Genomic DNA, 14,296 nt, shown 5'->3' with positions numbered 1-14,296 from the left:
TGTAACGACTTTGTTTCTGACTGAGTTTGGATCCATGATCATTGAAAGCTGCTCCCCACAGGGGGAGGTGATCAAAGAGCAGGCCAAACAGTTCATGTCACAGGCAGTCCCTGTTACCATTACTATGGAACCCACTCGGAGACTGAACTGCCATGGGCTACATCTGTGCACGGGTTCTAAGTTATTGCCATGCCTGGTACTTCGTTGGAGTGTGAGTCTCTGGAAAGACCCCTGTGTTCAAATTTTTTAGTTCTGTTGCTCTCCAGATCTCCAGATCCAGAGCTCCTGTCCTTTCCAGATCTTACTGAGAACATGGTTTTATAGGTGGTATTAAGAGAGTGAAGTTCATGGCAAAGGGCTGTAAACCAGGATAAAATAAAAGGATCTAGAATTATGACAACTTCATGATGAGAGCCATTATTTCACACACTACTAAAAATGTGATTGCACATTCTATAGTCAATTCCAATTTTAAAATATAATGTTTTGAGTCAGGAATCTTTTCTATTTAACATTTCCTTTGACTGATGTATCTACTTCTTCAGTTGTGTCTTCAGGGCCCAAGATTCTGTCTTCCATCCCTTGTATTCTGTTGGTGATGCTTGCTTCCATAGTTTAGCTGACCCAGCTGGATTTTCCATTTCCAGAGATCCCTCCGTTTGTGTTTATTTTTATTGCTTTTATTTTCATTTCTAGCTCTTAAACTCTTTTATTTGTTTCCTTCAGCTGTTTGTTTGGGTTTTCTTAGCCTTATGGAAGGGAATATACTCATTTCCCCTTTTCTGTATTTTTCCTCATCTTTCCCTGATTTCCATGAAGGAATTATTCACTTCTTCCTTGAGGATCTCTATTAATAGCATTATCCAGCCTTGATATGAGGGGTTTGTACCAAGTCTTATTGTAGCTTACTACGCATATTCGGATGATATCACTGGTAGACCTGCTCTTTTTTATCTTTTTTTTATTGTTTATTTTTATTAGTTACATTTTATTAACTCTGTATCCCAGCTGTATCCCTCTCCCTTATTCCCTCCCAATCCCACCCTCCCTCCCTCAGCGCCTCCCTGCCCCTTTCCAAGTCCACAAATTGGGGAAGACCTCCTCCCCTTTCGTCTGGCCCTGTTTTATCAGGTATCTTCAGGGCTGGCTGCAAAGTCCTCCTCTGTGGCCTAGCAGGACTGCTACTCCCTTGGGGGGTGGGGAGGCCATTGAGTTCCTGTCAGAGATAGTCCCTGTTCCCCTTACTATGGGAAACCAATTGATTATTGAGTTACCACGAGCTTCGTCCGAGTTAAGGATCTAGATTATATCCATACATGGTCCATGGCTGGAGAAACAGTTTCAGAAAAAAAACCCTGTGCCCAGATATATTTGGTCATTTTGGGGCTCCTATTCTTTCCCCATCATACTAACTCCCCTTCTGTCGAAGGTTTGGTTATGAGTCTTAGTATCTGATTGAAACGCTGCTTGGTAGGGTCTTTCAGATGCCTTCTGCGGTAGACTCCTGTCATACGTCCAATGCACATCTAATTTGTCTTTCTAAGTGAGGATTGATCATACCTTGTGTGCTTTCTTGTTTATCTTCATTAGGTGTATAGACTTCATTACGTTTATCATATCTTGTAGCTCTATATAAGGGATTATATACCATGTTTGTCTTTCTCCTTCTGGGATACTTCAATCAGAATGATCTTTTCTAGATCCCACCATTTGCCTGCAAATTTCATGATTTCGTCATTTTTTATGAAAGACAGAGGGTGGGATTGAAAGGAGCTGATGGAGGGGGCTACAGCTGGGATTCAAAGTGAATAAACTCTAATTAATAAAAATTTAATTAGTTAAAAAAGACAACACTCATTTTAATATTTTATTTTAATATATAATGTTTTCTGAAATTTAATAAGAATAAAATAGGAAGGCCCAATGACCATGAAATAATAAGCATATAAGTTAATCTCAGCATTCAGAAGGCAGAGGGAGGAGAAACAGCATTCAAACTGATGTTCTGATGCACCCTAACTTGAAAATCACCATAGAGTATCTGAGAGCAAAATGCAGAATCAAAAAAGTAAGAGACAGGAAGGAGAGAAGAGAACGAACACATCATAATGAATCATATATCAGACACATTTCAAAATGTTATTTATTCAATTCTTATTTACATAAGCATATTACTTAAACACAGTATCAGGAAATAAGAAAATAGAATATTTTCCCTTGTCTATAAAGACAAGGGATCTGATGAGAAGTGGTTGCTTTGTGGTATAATTTTTTGAAGTAGATTTTAGGCGTTATTTTTCTGGTTCATACTCTGCACACTTATGTGATGCAGTATTTTTTCTCTCTCTCTGTTTTATATACTCCATGAGAGTCTGTGTTACTGATGCCCTTAAAGAATGGCTTATGAAACTACTGCTTTTATATTGCTGCGTAGAAATCTTCAGGTTTCATTCTTATGCACAATCATTTGATTTACCCTTTTACTTCTCCCCAAATTCACCAACCCTAATGCACAGGATTCACACTTTGTAAGATACAGTTAAAAACAAACGACAAAAATGGGGCTCAGTAGTTAAAAGATATTATTGATCCTGCAGAGGACCCAGGTTTTTTTTTTTTTATTAATTACACTTTATTCACTCTGTATCTCCCCATAAGCCCCTCCCTCCTCCCCTCCCGTTCCCAACCCCACCCCCTTTTTCACGCATGCTCCTCCCCAAGTCCACTGATAGGGGAGGTACTCCTCTCCTTCCTTCTGACCTTAGTCTATCAGATCTCATCAGGAGTGGCTGTATTGTTATTTTCTGTGGCCTGGTAAGGCTGCACCCCCCTGAAGGGAGATGATCAAAGAGCAGGCCAATCAGATTATGTCAGAGGCAGTCCCTCTTCCCATTACTATGTAACCCACTTGGACACTAAACTGCCATGGACTACATCTGTGGGGGAGTTCTAAGTTATCTCCATACATGATACTTGGTTGGAGTATGAGTCTCTGGGAAGACCCCTGTGTTCAAATTCCTGGTTCTGTTGCTCTCCTTGTGGAGTTCCTGTCCTCTCCAGCTCTTACTATTTCCCACTTCTTATATAAGATTCCATTCACACTGCCCAACGGTTGGCCATAAGTCTCAGCATCTGCTTTGATAGTCTGCAGAGCAGAGCCTTTCAAAGGCCCTCTGTGGCAGGTTTCTAGCTTGTTTCCTGTTTTCTTCTTCTGATGTTCTTCCTCTTTGTCTTTCGGGATGGGGATTGAGCATTTTAGTCAGGGGAGGGCGCAGGTTTTAATCCTAGTATCTGCACAGCAGCTCACAACCATCTGTAATTACAGGTCTGAGGTTTCTGATGCCCTCTGCTGGCTTCTTCGGGTCCTGCAAGGACTGCAGCCAAAACAAATGGCCATACACATAAAATAAATAAATAATTTTGTCTATAAAACTAGATAATTTACAAAAACAGGATACAGCTGTATGAAAAATTGTAACAATGTTGTGGAATAGAAAATCATGATAGTAAAATTGCTAACTATTGAGTTTCAACCTGTTCCTTTTCTAAAAGTAAAATAAGATGATAAACTGCTGTCAGGAAGCATCATTCATGAAATATATATCTTTCTTGAAGAGCCTCCAAACTTGCTAATATGCCGCAGAACTTAGGCTTATAACCAAATAATGATTTGCTTTAGGTATTCATGCTCAGTAATGTTTGTTTTCAATGATTATGAAGATTTTAATGTCAAACTTTTAATGTAAATCTTATTTATAATTGTTTATAAATGTTTTAAGTTTTTTTTATTTGGGGGTTATTTGGTAGGAGATATTTGCTACAATTTTGTACAAGTATTATTTTTTCAACTAAGTGACTAAAACGAACAAGAAAATGACTGAGAATTTCCAGTGGAATTGAATCAGAGCTAAGCTAAAACTGATTCAAGCTCTAAAGAAACCCTCAAAACTAACCATCCATTAAATTAATCAAAATTGTATATTAGAGACACAGTCAACATACTTATGTGATTTAGAATATATAAACTTCATATATTATTTTGTTGTGGGTGTCAAACATAGATGATCATTGATGATCTGGCAACACACAATTTCACCAGAATTAATTCTGAAATGGATCAAACTCATTTGTTTATTACACTATTTTCTTTTAGTTTATATCACTAGTGTTTGGAAAGTAATTTGGTATTCACTCTAGACTATTAAAAGTTACTTTAAGACTAGTTAACTTTTTAATTGAAGACACTAAATTTAACAGATAACCTACTATCAAGATGCTATTATTGCTATCAACATCTAAAATCTCATAAGAGTCTATTCCAAGCACATTATATGAATAACATTTATAAATATGCTCATGGCAGTTTTTTTCTGTCATATTATTCTAGTTAAAACCACATTTCTTCATCAGAAAAAGAATTAGCATAAAATTATTAAGAGTTCAATATCATTAGAACCCTTGCACAGATTTAATTACTACTCAATGTCTTAATTAATTAAGTATATTTAAATTTCCTTTATACATTTCTTAATAATTACTGTGAACCTTAAGGGACTGAAATGCCTTCCTAAACTTTGAAGTGCACTGTTCTATATGCTGAAATGTAGAGGAAATCATTGCTAATATCTGAGATACAAGTGTTTGTATTTACATAGGCCATTCAGAATGTCCATAAACACAGTATATTATGGGTAAAAAAAAATAAAAATAAAAATAAAATAAATAAATAAATGAATAAGGCATTTTAGTGGAGTGGTAAATATGGCTTCTCTGTTACAATTCAGTATTCAAATAACTAGGGATGGAGGAGAAAGTCAAAGATATATGAAACTCCTAGAAGAGAAAATGATGAACAGAGAAAGAAATGTGATCATTCTGTTACAGGTAGGCATGGGGACCAGATAACACACAAGAACATGTCAGACACTTGAGCCTCATCATGGCAAATGGAAATTGAACATAACCTTAGGCAAAAATGTGATACGATATGATTTAACTGTTAAAATATATGCAAGTATGTGCTGTATTGAGGTCATTATAAAGAAAAAAATCCATAAAGTTAGAATTTTACAGAAGAGTATGTTATTTATTGGGGTTCAGATGGGAGATTATAGTGACATGAGCAAGAGTGATGGAGTCACCAGGTTAAGCCAACAAGACTCAGTGGTATATAAGATCGAGAATGGAGGTAAAAATATGGAGTCCATCAACAGACAGAATTTCCACAAAGACACAGGACTTGTTAAGACTGCTTATAGCATAAACAGAGAAAGAAAGAACATCAAAGCTGCATTGGACTAAAGTGCAGGAAATGATCAAGGACACATAGCCAAGGAATGAGGAGAAGCACATGGAGACATGTCACCAACATAGATGGAGAATGTGAGCCTAAAATATCTGAAAAGCAAAGGCAAAAATTTTAGGTGCTGACTTAGCATATAATTTTTAAAATGCTCTAGTAAATAATGCAATATTTTCCTGGGGAAGCTGCATGTTTATAGTGAGTAAAGCCTTAGTGTGATGTCTTCTGATCAGGGATTCATCCACAGTTGAATATGTAGCTCTATGGTGCAAGGTATCAGAGCAGATGCTGAGACATATAGCCAAACTTTGTGCAGAGTGGAGGGGATCTTATGAAATAAGTGGGAAATAGTAAGACCTGGAGAGGACAGGAGCTCCACAAGCAAGAGAATCAAAAAATCTGGGCACATGGGTCTTTTCTGAGACTGATAGTCCAACCAAGTACCATGCATGGAGATAACCTAGAACCCCTGCACAGATGTAGCCCATGGCAGTTCAGTGCCCAAGTGGGTTCCATAGTAATGGGGACAGGGACTGCCTCTGACATGAACTGATTGGCCTGTTCTTTGATCACCTCCCCCTGAGGGGGAGCAGCCTTACCAGACCACTGAGGAAGACAATGCAGCTACTCCAGATGAGACCTGATAGGCTAGGGGCAGAAGGAAGGAGAGGAAGACCTCCCCTATCAGTGGATTTGGGGAGGGGCATGGATGAAGAAGGGGGAGGGAGGATGGGGTTGGGAGGGAAGGAGGAAGGGAGCTACAGGGGGGGTACAAAGTGAATAAACAGTAATCAATAAAATAAAAAGAAAAAAGATGTAAGGTGAAGAATGTAAAGAGGTGAAGAATGTAAAGATTATTACTTTGTTTATTATGGGTGCAAAACATAGTGCTTTATGTAGGACACTGTCAGCCACATCAATTTGAGAAAAGTTTAGCCTAAGCCTTTAGAATTAGAATGGAGTATTTACAGAGGTTTTAAGGAAAGGACTATGTGCCTAATATATCACTCACCAGCATTGTAAATTGAATATTGAAACGACTGTGTATGTTTTCTATTGCTGATATAACAGATTGCCACAAGTGTAACAGCTTATGGGAATGTGCAGATTTTATACTATGACCAGTGGTTTCAAGTTTGTGTAGAGTCTCCACGGGTCACTGCCAGAGATGTATGTGTTCCTTCTGGAGGCTCTGCAGAAGAATCCATTTCCCTTGGTTTGGTTGTTGTTGTTGTTGCCAGTTTATTTAGGATGCCTGCATTCCTTCCTGGGGATTAGGATTCAGAATCTTTTTTTTTAATAAAGCATTTTTATTATGGCAATATGTAATTTTTTGAATTTTTGAATTTTAATTATTATTTATTACAATTTATTCACTTTGTATACCAACTGTGGCCTCCTCCTTCATCTCCTCCCAATTTCACCTGCCCTCCTTCTTCTCCCTCTATGTCCCTCCTCTAGTCCACTGATAGGGGTGGACCTGCTCCTCTTCCATTTGACCCTAGCCTATCAAGATCATTACTCATCTCAGCTTGAAGACCATAATGCTCTATACTGTATTTCACAGTTCTTATTGAGGTCACAAACATTCCACTTCTTTGATGCTCTTGACACTGTATAAAATGTAAGTGTCACATAAATACAATTACTCACATTCATTACATAATCAAAACTGGTTGAAAATCCCTTCAGATTATTGAATGAACTTGGTAATAATTTGATCAAACTCATCATTCAAAAAGTCTCAGATAATTATAATGTATTTGAAAACAAACATCAGTTCCTAACATTCAAATAATTCCGAGAAATAATATGAATTAGAGAATTTTACAAATGTTGGTACATATCCAAAATATTTTTCAGAAAGTAAATATTTTTATAAATATTTGTCTTTGCTGTCATACGAGCTGAAGCAATAACCAAAAATATAAGCAATCATGAAAAGTAAAATAAAATATGTATTTATGAAATACTAATTTACAGATCATAAAAATACTGGTGTCAGATGCCCATAAAATAGTTATCAGAAAAGCTTTTATCTTCTAATTTCTTTAAAATTAAATTAACAAATGCAAGTGTTTTAAAGGGAGGCATTTTTACATGAACTAAGACAAATGGTAGAAATCCTTCTCATGCCAGCAATTACAAATCACCAGGCAGGGAAAATGTTATCAACACCTCTAAAACATTTTCTGTGACTTATTCATTAGCTTAAAAATTCAAAACCACCTGAAAACAATGTAAATACATATGAATGGATCACATGACTATCCTGTCAGAGTTCTTGGAGGTTTTCTCCTCAGTACTACATGTATGTATAATATACATGCAAACACAGATTTTGCCTTGGTTAGTGTTAGAGAACACACAAGCACAACTGTATCAGGCAACTTCTAAACTACCAGGGAAAGGTGCAAGCTTCAGAATGCCCACACACTCAAGTTCAGCTAGGGCTTCCTTTCCATCGCAGGCAGCCAAATGCTGCTTGTGTCCTCGCAAGACTAAGGGAAGAAGGCAGTAACTGGGCTTCCAGTAAGCTCATTTTTTCCATTCCCACACTTGGGATGACATGTTCTCCATGCAGGTCCAATTCTACCTGTATGCAAGAGAAAGCACTCCACCACATGAATGCTGGAGGGACACAGGCATGATTTTTCTTTCTTTCTTTTTTTATATGTTAGTTACAGTTTAATAATGTTGTATCCCAGCTGCATTCTACTCCAGCATTCCCTCCCAATTACTCCCAACCTCCCTCCTTCGCTGCCTCCCTCCCTCCCTCCTTTATCTCCTCCCTGCCCCTCTCTAAGTCCACTGATGGGGGAGTTCTTCCTCACCTTCCATCTAACCCTAGCTTATCAGGTCTCTTCAGGACTGGTTGTAATGTCCTCTTTTGTGACCTAGCAAGGCTGCTGCTCCCTCGGGATGGGGGAGGGGTCAATGGGCCAGCCATTGAGTTCATGACAGAAACAGTCCCTGTTCGCCTTACTAAGATACCTTGGATACTGAGCTGTCTTGGGCTACATCTGAGCAGGGGTTCTAGGTTATATCCATACATGGTCCTTGGTTAGAGAAACAGTCTCATAAAAGATCCCTGTATCCAGATATATTTGGTCCTTGTGGAGCTCCTATCCTCTTTAGGTCATACTAACTCCCCCTTCTTTCATATGGTTCTCTGCACTCTGCCCAAGGTTTGGTTATGAGTCTCAGCATCTGCTTTGATACACTGCTAGGTAGAGTCTTTCAGAGGCACTCTGTTAGGCCTCTGTCCTGTTACTTGTTTTCTCCTACTTCCAAAGTCCATCTGATTTGTCTTTCTTTCTTTTCTTTTTTTTTTTTTTGAATTTTATTTTTTTATTTTTTTTTAATTTTATTTTTCTTTTTAGTTACATTTTGTTAACTCTGTGTCCCAGCTGTATCCCGCTCCCTCATTCCCTCCCCAACCCCACACTCCCTCCCTGGTCTCCTCCCTGCCCCTTTCCAAGTCCACTGATAGGGGAAAACCTCCTCCCCTTTCATTTGACCCTGTTTTATCAGGTTTCTTCAGGGCTGGCTGCAAAGTCCTCCTCTGTAAATGAGGACTGATTATCTTACCCTGGGTCCTCTTTCTTGTTTATCTTCTTTAGGTCTACAGATTTTTGTATATTTATCCTATCTTATAGGTCTAGTACACAATTATAAGAGATTATATACCATGTGTGTCTTTCTGCTTCTGTGATACCTCACTCAGGATGATCATTTCTAGATCTCACCATTTGCCTGCAAATTTCATGATTTCCTTGTTTTTAATTGCTGAGTAGTATTCCACTGTGTAAAAGTACTACAATTTCTGTATCCTTTCCTCCGTTGATGGACATCTCGGTTGTTTGCAGGTTCTGGCTATTACGAATAAAGCTGCTACAAACATGGTTGAGCAAATGTCCTTGTTTTGTACTTGAGCATCTTTTGAATATATGCCTAGGAGTGGTATAGCTCACCCTGCACAAAGCTAAAGTCCTAGTGGATCAAAGACATCAAAATAATACCAGACACAATAAATTGGTTAAGAGAAAAATTGAGGAAAAGCCTAGAACTCATTGACACAGGAGACAACTTCCTGAACAGAACACCAACAGCACAGACTCTAAGAGCAATAATCAATAAATGGGACCTAATGAAACTGAAAAGCTGCTGTAAAGCAAAGGACACTGTCAACAGAACAAAATGACAGCCTACAGACTGGGAAAAGATCTTCACCAACCTTATATCTGACAGATGGCTGATATCTAGCATATATAAAGAACTAAAGAAGTTAAAAGGCAACAAATGAAGAAATTCAATTAAAAAATGGGGTATGGAACTAAACGGAGAATTCTCTGTAGAGGAATATAGAATGACAGATAAACATGTAAAGAAATGCTCAACATCCTTAGCCATCAGGGAGATGCAAATCAAAACAACCCTGAGACTTCACCTTACACCCATCAGAATGGCTAAGATCAAAAACTCAAGTGACAACACATGCTGGAGAGGATTGGAGAAAGGGGAACCTTCCTCCATTGTTGGTGGGAATGTAAACTGGTACAACCATTTTGGAAATCAATCTGACACTTTTTCAGACAATTAGGAATAGTGCTTCCTCAGGCATGAATTTTTTAACATTACTTTTTGTATGATTCTTCAGATATGGGCAGGGGACAGATTTATGAGCATGACTGCCATTGGCTTCATTCAGCTTAAAAAAATCCAGTTCCTGATTGCCTGCAACCCAGCTGAGCAAAGAGTCAAGTCACACTTAACTTTTGCAAACCAGGCAGCTGAAGCAGTCCACAGAAGCCAGCCCTGGAGGAAACATTTAAGCTACAGTGGAGATACAAAGTGAACAAATTGTAATAAATAAAATAAATTTTTAAAAAGGCACAGTACTGACCCTGGAGAGCACTAGATTAGTATAGCTGAAAATGGCCTTTAGCCTGAATATAGTACTTTCCACACCGTGTGATGAAACCCTTTTATGTCATTGTTCATGTTTGTAAGTGAGCATTTGTCTTTTCTTGAGACTGATACTCCAAATGTCAAAGAAAGAACAGATTAACCACAGTCAAGGCTGAAAGTGAGCAACCCATATCCTTTTAAACATGCAAGTGCTCTGCGATGGGGTTGCATGAGTTTCTAAAAATAAATTTAGAAATGAGTATCAGTGGAAGAGAGACAGTACATAACTCTTTTTTTAACTTTTATTAATTACACTTTATTCATTTTGTATCCCCCCATAAGACCCTCCCTCCTCCCCTCCCGGTCCTATCCTCCCCCTCTTTCTGCATGCATGCCCCTCCCCAAGTCCAATGATAGGGGAGGTCCTCCTCTCCTTCTTTCTGATCTTAGTCTATCAGTTCTCATCAGAAGTGGCTGCATTGTCAGGGTTCTAGGTTATCTCCACGGATAGTCCTTGGTTGGACTATGAGTCTCTGGGAAGTTCCCTGTTTTCAAATTTTCATGAAATTTTCAGGTAAATGGTGGGACCTGGAAAGGATCATCCTGAGTGAGTTTTCCCAGAAGCAAAAAGACACGCATGGTATATACTCACTTATATAAACATACAACATAGAATAAACCCACTAAAATCTGTACATCTAAACAAACTAAGCAAAAGAGAGGACCCTAACTAAAATGCTCAATCTCCATCCTGAAAGGCAAAGAGGCTGGACATCAGAAGAAAAAGAAAACAGGAAACAACCTCGGAACCTGCCACAGAGGGCCTCTGAAAGCTTCTGCAGTATAGACTGTCAAAGCAGATGCTGAGCCTGATGGCCAACTGATGGGCAGAGTGAATGGAATGTAAGAAGTGGGAAATAGTAAGAGCTGGAGGGGACAGGAACTCCACAAGGAGAGCAACAGTACATAACTCTTGAGGAACTGTGAACAGCTGGCAGATATCCATAGCTAAGAACATTGAAGAGAGTGGTTCTTTAGTGTTTCAGAATAGACAAGGTTGTCTGGACTTGAAGATCTACAGAACACTTTGGGAGTCAGAGATTACTGTTTTTTTTCTTTTCTTTTCTTTCTTTTCTTTTCTGTTCTTTTTTCCTTTTCTTTTTCTTTTTCTTTTGTTGTGAAGACAAGAGTTTGTACCCTGCCTATCAGTCTTTTCACAATGGATGCAACTCTCCACTGTGAGATGATGTTAAGAGCTGCACACCAGAGGATAGCCACTGGTAGAGTCAACATGAGAGCAGAGATCCAGGCCTTCTGGGATTCAGATGCAGCCTTCCTTTCTAGGGGAAAAACGATTTTAAGACTCACACAATGTGTAAACTGATAAATAAATGACAATTTTAAATGTGACTAGATAAAGGATAGGCTTTGCCACAGTAAGCCCTCCCTTATGTTGGCTGACATACATTTCTCCTACTGACATACATAGGAGAAAACATGCATTTTCCAGTTCACTCTCTCATTATTTGTGCTTCCATGTTCTACAGGTAGCAGGAAAATCAAAGCTAAATCACTTGTGTAAATTATACCATAAACATCATCTGAAGGCGAAGCTATGGACTTGGCTGTATTACTCAGAATCCTCCATTAAAAATTGCTTATTGATAGATCAAAAATAAATGAATAAAAAGATGATAAATGTATATCCCTCCTTTTTCATCTATTGTACAAGTGTCATAGGAGAAAATGCATTAGCATTAGGACTTCCTATTTTTATCATTATGCTCTACAGATTTTGTTAACACTCATCCATTATCAAAAAAAATTTACAATTCACTGAGAAAGAAAGCCTTCTGTTTCTTCAAGTTTTAACAAGCACAAATATAAATGAATTATGTAATGAAATGCTTTGTGTTCTGATTGTCAGTAAATTGTAAGTACATAATTATAAACTGTGAGTTCTTAAAATCGTTATATCTAGCAACATCTCCAAACAGGTTTTGCTTTTATGCTGGTCTGTTAATCCACACACAATAATTGAATCCATTAAAATGATGTCTTAAACTGAAAGGTAGACTTTCTAATTCCTGTTCCTGTCAATGTGTGCATGTACGTTTTAGCAGGTAGTCATTTCCGTAATTATGATGACTTACCCTTCTACAGAATTGTGCTGCTTTACTGACTCTTACTGTCAGTGCACCATAGTCTCCAGGCTGAAGGAAAAACAGTTTTCCTTCTGAAAAATGCTACCAATAAAGTCTCCTGTTTCAGTCTTAACTAGGGAACTAAATTTGATTGCTCTGTTTTCTTCCATATGAATATATTTTCCATGATTAATTTTGATTCAATGTTTATCAAAGTTTGTGACTAAGCTGAGAATGTAGATTGGATTCATGCTAACGCTTGGTATTTGGTAATCATAAGTAAACATAATCTGACAGATATCTACTTCACTCAAAGGCCCCATTGTTTAATAAAAATACATTTTCCATACAGAGTGTGTATACAGTAATAAAAAATGCTAAACATCACTCAAGAAATTCCAGGTAGAAGTGATTGAGACTGACTTAGCAGGCACAGGACTTTTTCAGTTAAAGCTTCCACATCTGGGCTGCGCTTGACATAGTTACTCCTCTAATGAGACTTTCCCACAAGGAGGAAGGTAGGAATGCCAGGATGAGTTGTGATGCTCAGGCCTGCATCTGGAAGCCCTACACTGGTAAATTTTATGCCTGCATATCATTTTGGAAAGAAAGAACTGTACTGCCACCTTCTGTCAAGCTTTCTTCTTCTGGAGAAATAGTTTAGTCCTCAATGTTGTTTACATTGCTTACATGATTTTGATATACTCAGTCCTTTGAAAAAATAATATATTAGAATGTTTCAACATTTCCCCTAGACATTTATTGGCTGCCCAAGGTGTTACATAAAAAATAAGTTAAGCACCATGCGTTTGCTTTGAAAAATAAATTAATCCTGAGTTTAGCACCCATTAAGCCACAGAAATAATTGACAGTACACATTTCCCTTAGTTGGAGTGTATCTCAATAGCACAAGTATACATCATGCAAAGGAACTGTGTTCAATCTCCACAAATAGTCTCACCATCTCTGAAATGTTGTAGTCCTTATTCTCTTTCTTTGCAATCCCTTTAGTCACTCATTCCATAATCTCTGTGGTTTGTTTCAGTGATTCTCTGTGGATACAACATAAGTAGAACAAATGTGGTTGGCAATATCCATTGAATTTTCACACACACAAAAATAATAATAAACACATTTTTTTTATCTTTTATTGTTAGGGGAAACATGGTTTATTTGTTTAGCAAAGTTTTATTAGATCCCTCCTATTTGTTAGCCTTAGCTACAAGCTAAAAACAAAACAACAACAAACACTGGAGAATAAGATGACATTATGGCTGGCCCACTGGACATTGTTAAAGAGGTTGGATAAATGCTATCTCAAAGAAAATCCTTTAAGATTATAAATATGAAAACTAATGCAAAACTCTCATTTCCACTGGGCTATTATTCAACAATCTGAAGGTACAGAAGCTGATGACAGAGAGGCTATCCAACACAGCTTGTTTACCCAGGGACACAGACCTTGGCTCAATAACGGGACTGAGCTCTGTGTTTTAAATTCAAATGTTTTGTAGTAATATCCGTTTGACCTGAGTGGGTTTTTGTTTTATTTTATTTTTACCATTTACTTAAGTGAAATAATAGATTTTATTTAATACATGATATTATCGCTCTAAAAAAACCTAAGAAATTCTAATGGATATAAGATTTACAAAAAAAAAAAAAAAAATTAATCCCTGGAAAAAAAGAGAAATTAAGATAGGACATGCTTCTGTTAATAATAGGAGGTTTGTAAGGATAGGGTAGAAAAGCTTGTATGTAAATCTCCAGAGTGAAAACTATGCTTACTTATAGTTTTATTTTATTTGCTTTGTTTATAAAGATCTTTCAGTTGCTACTCAATAAAATGCAAATGATGTGGTATTATAAAACCATTACAGATAGATAGATAGATAGATAGATAGATAGATAGATAGATAGATAGATAGATAGATAGATA

This window comes from Psammomys obesus, unplaced genomic scaffold (assembly GCF_907164565.1).
Source record: "Psammomys obesus unplaced genomic scaffold, mPsaObe1.curated_primary_1811, whole genome shotgun sequence".
NCBI classification, from domain to species: Eukaryota; Metazoa; Chordata; class Mammalia; order Rodentia; family Muridae; genus Psammomys; species Psammomys obesus.
The sequence above is the reverse complement of the archived record's forward strand: the minus strand, read 5'-3'. Positions refer to the sequence as shown.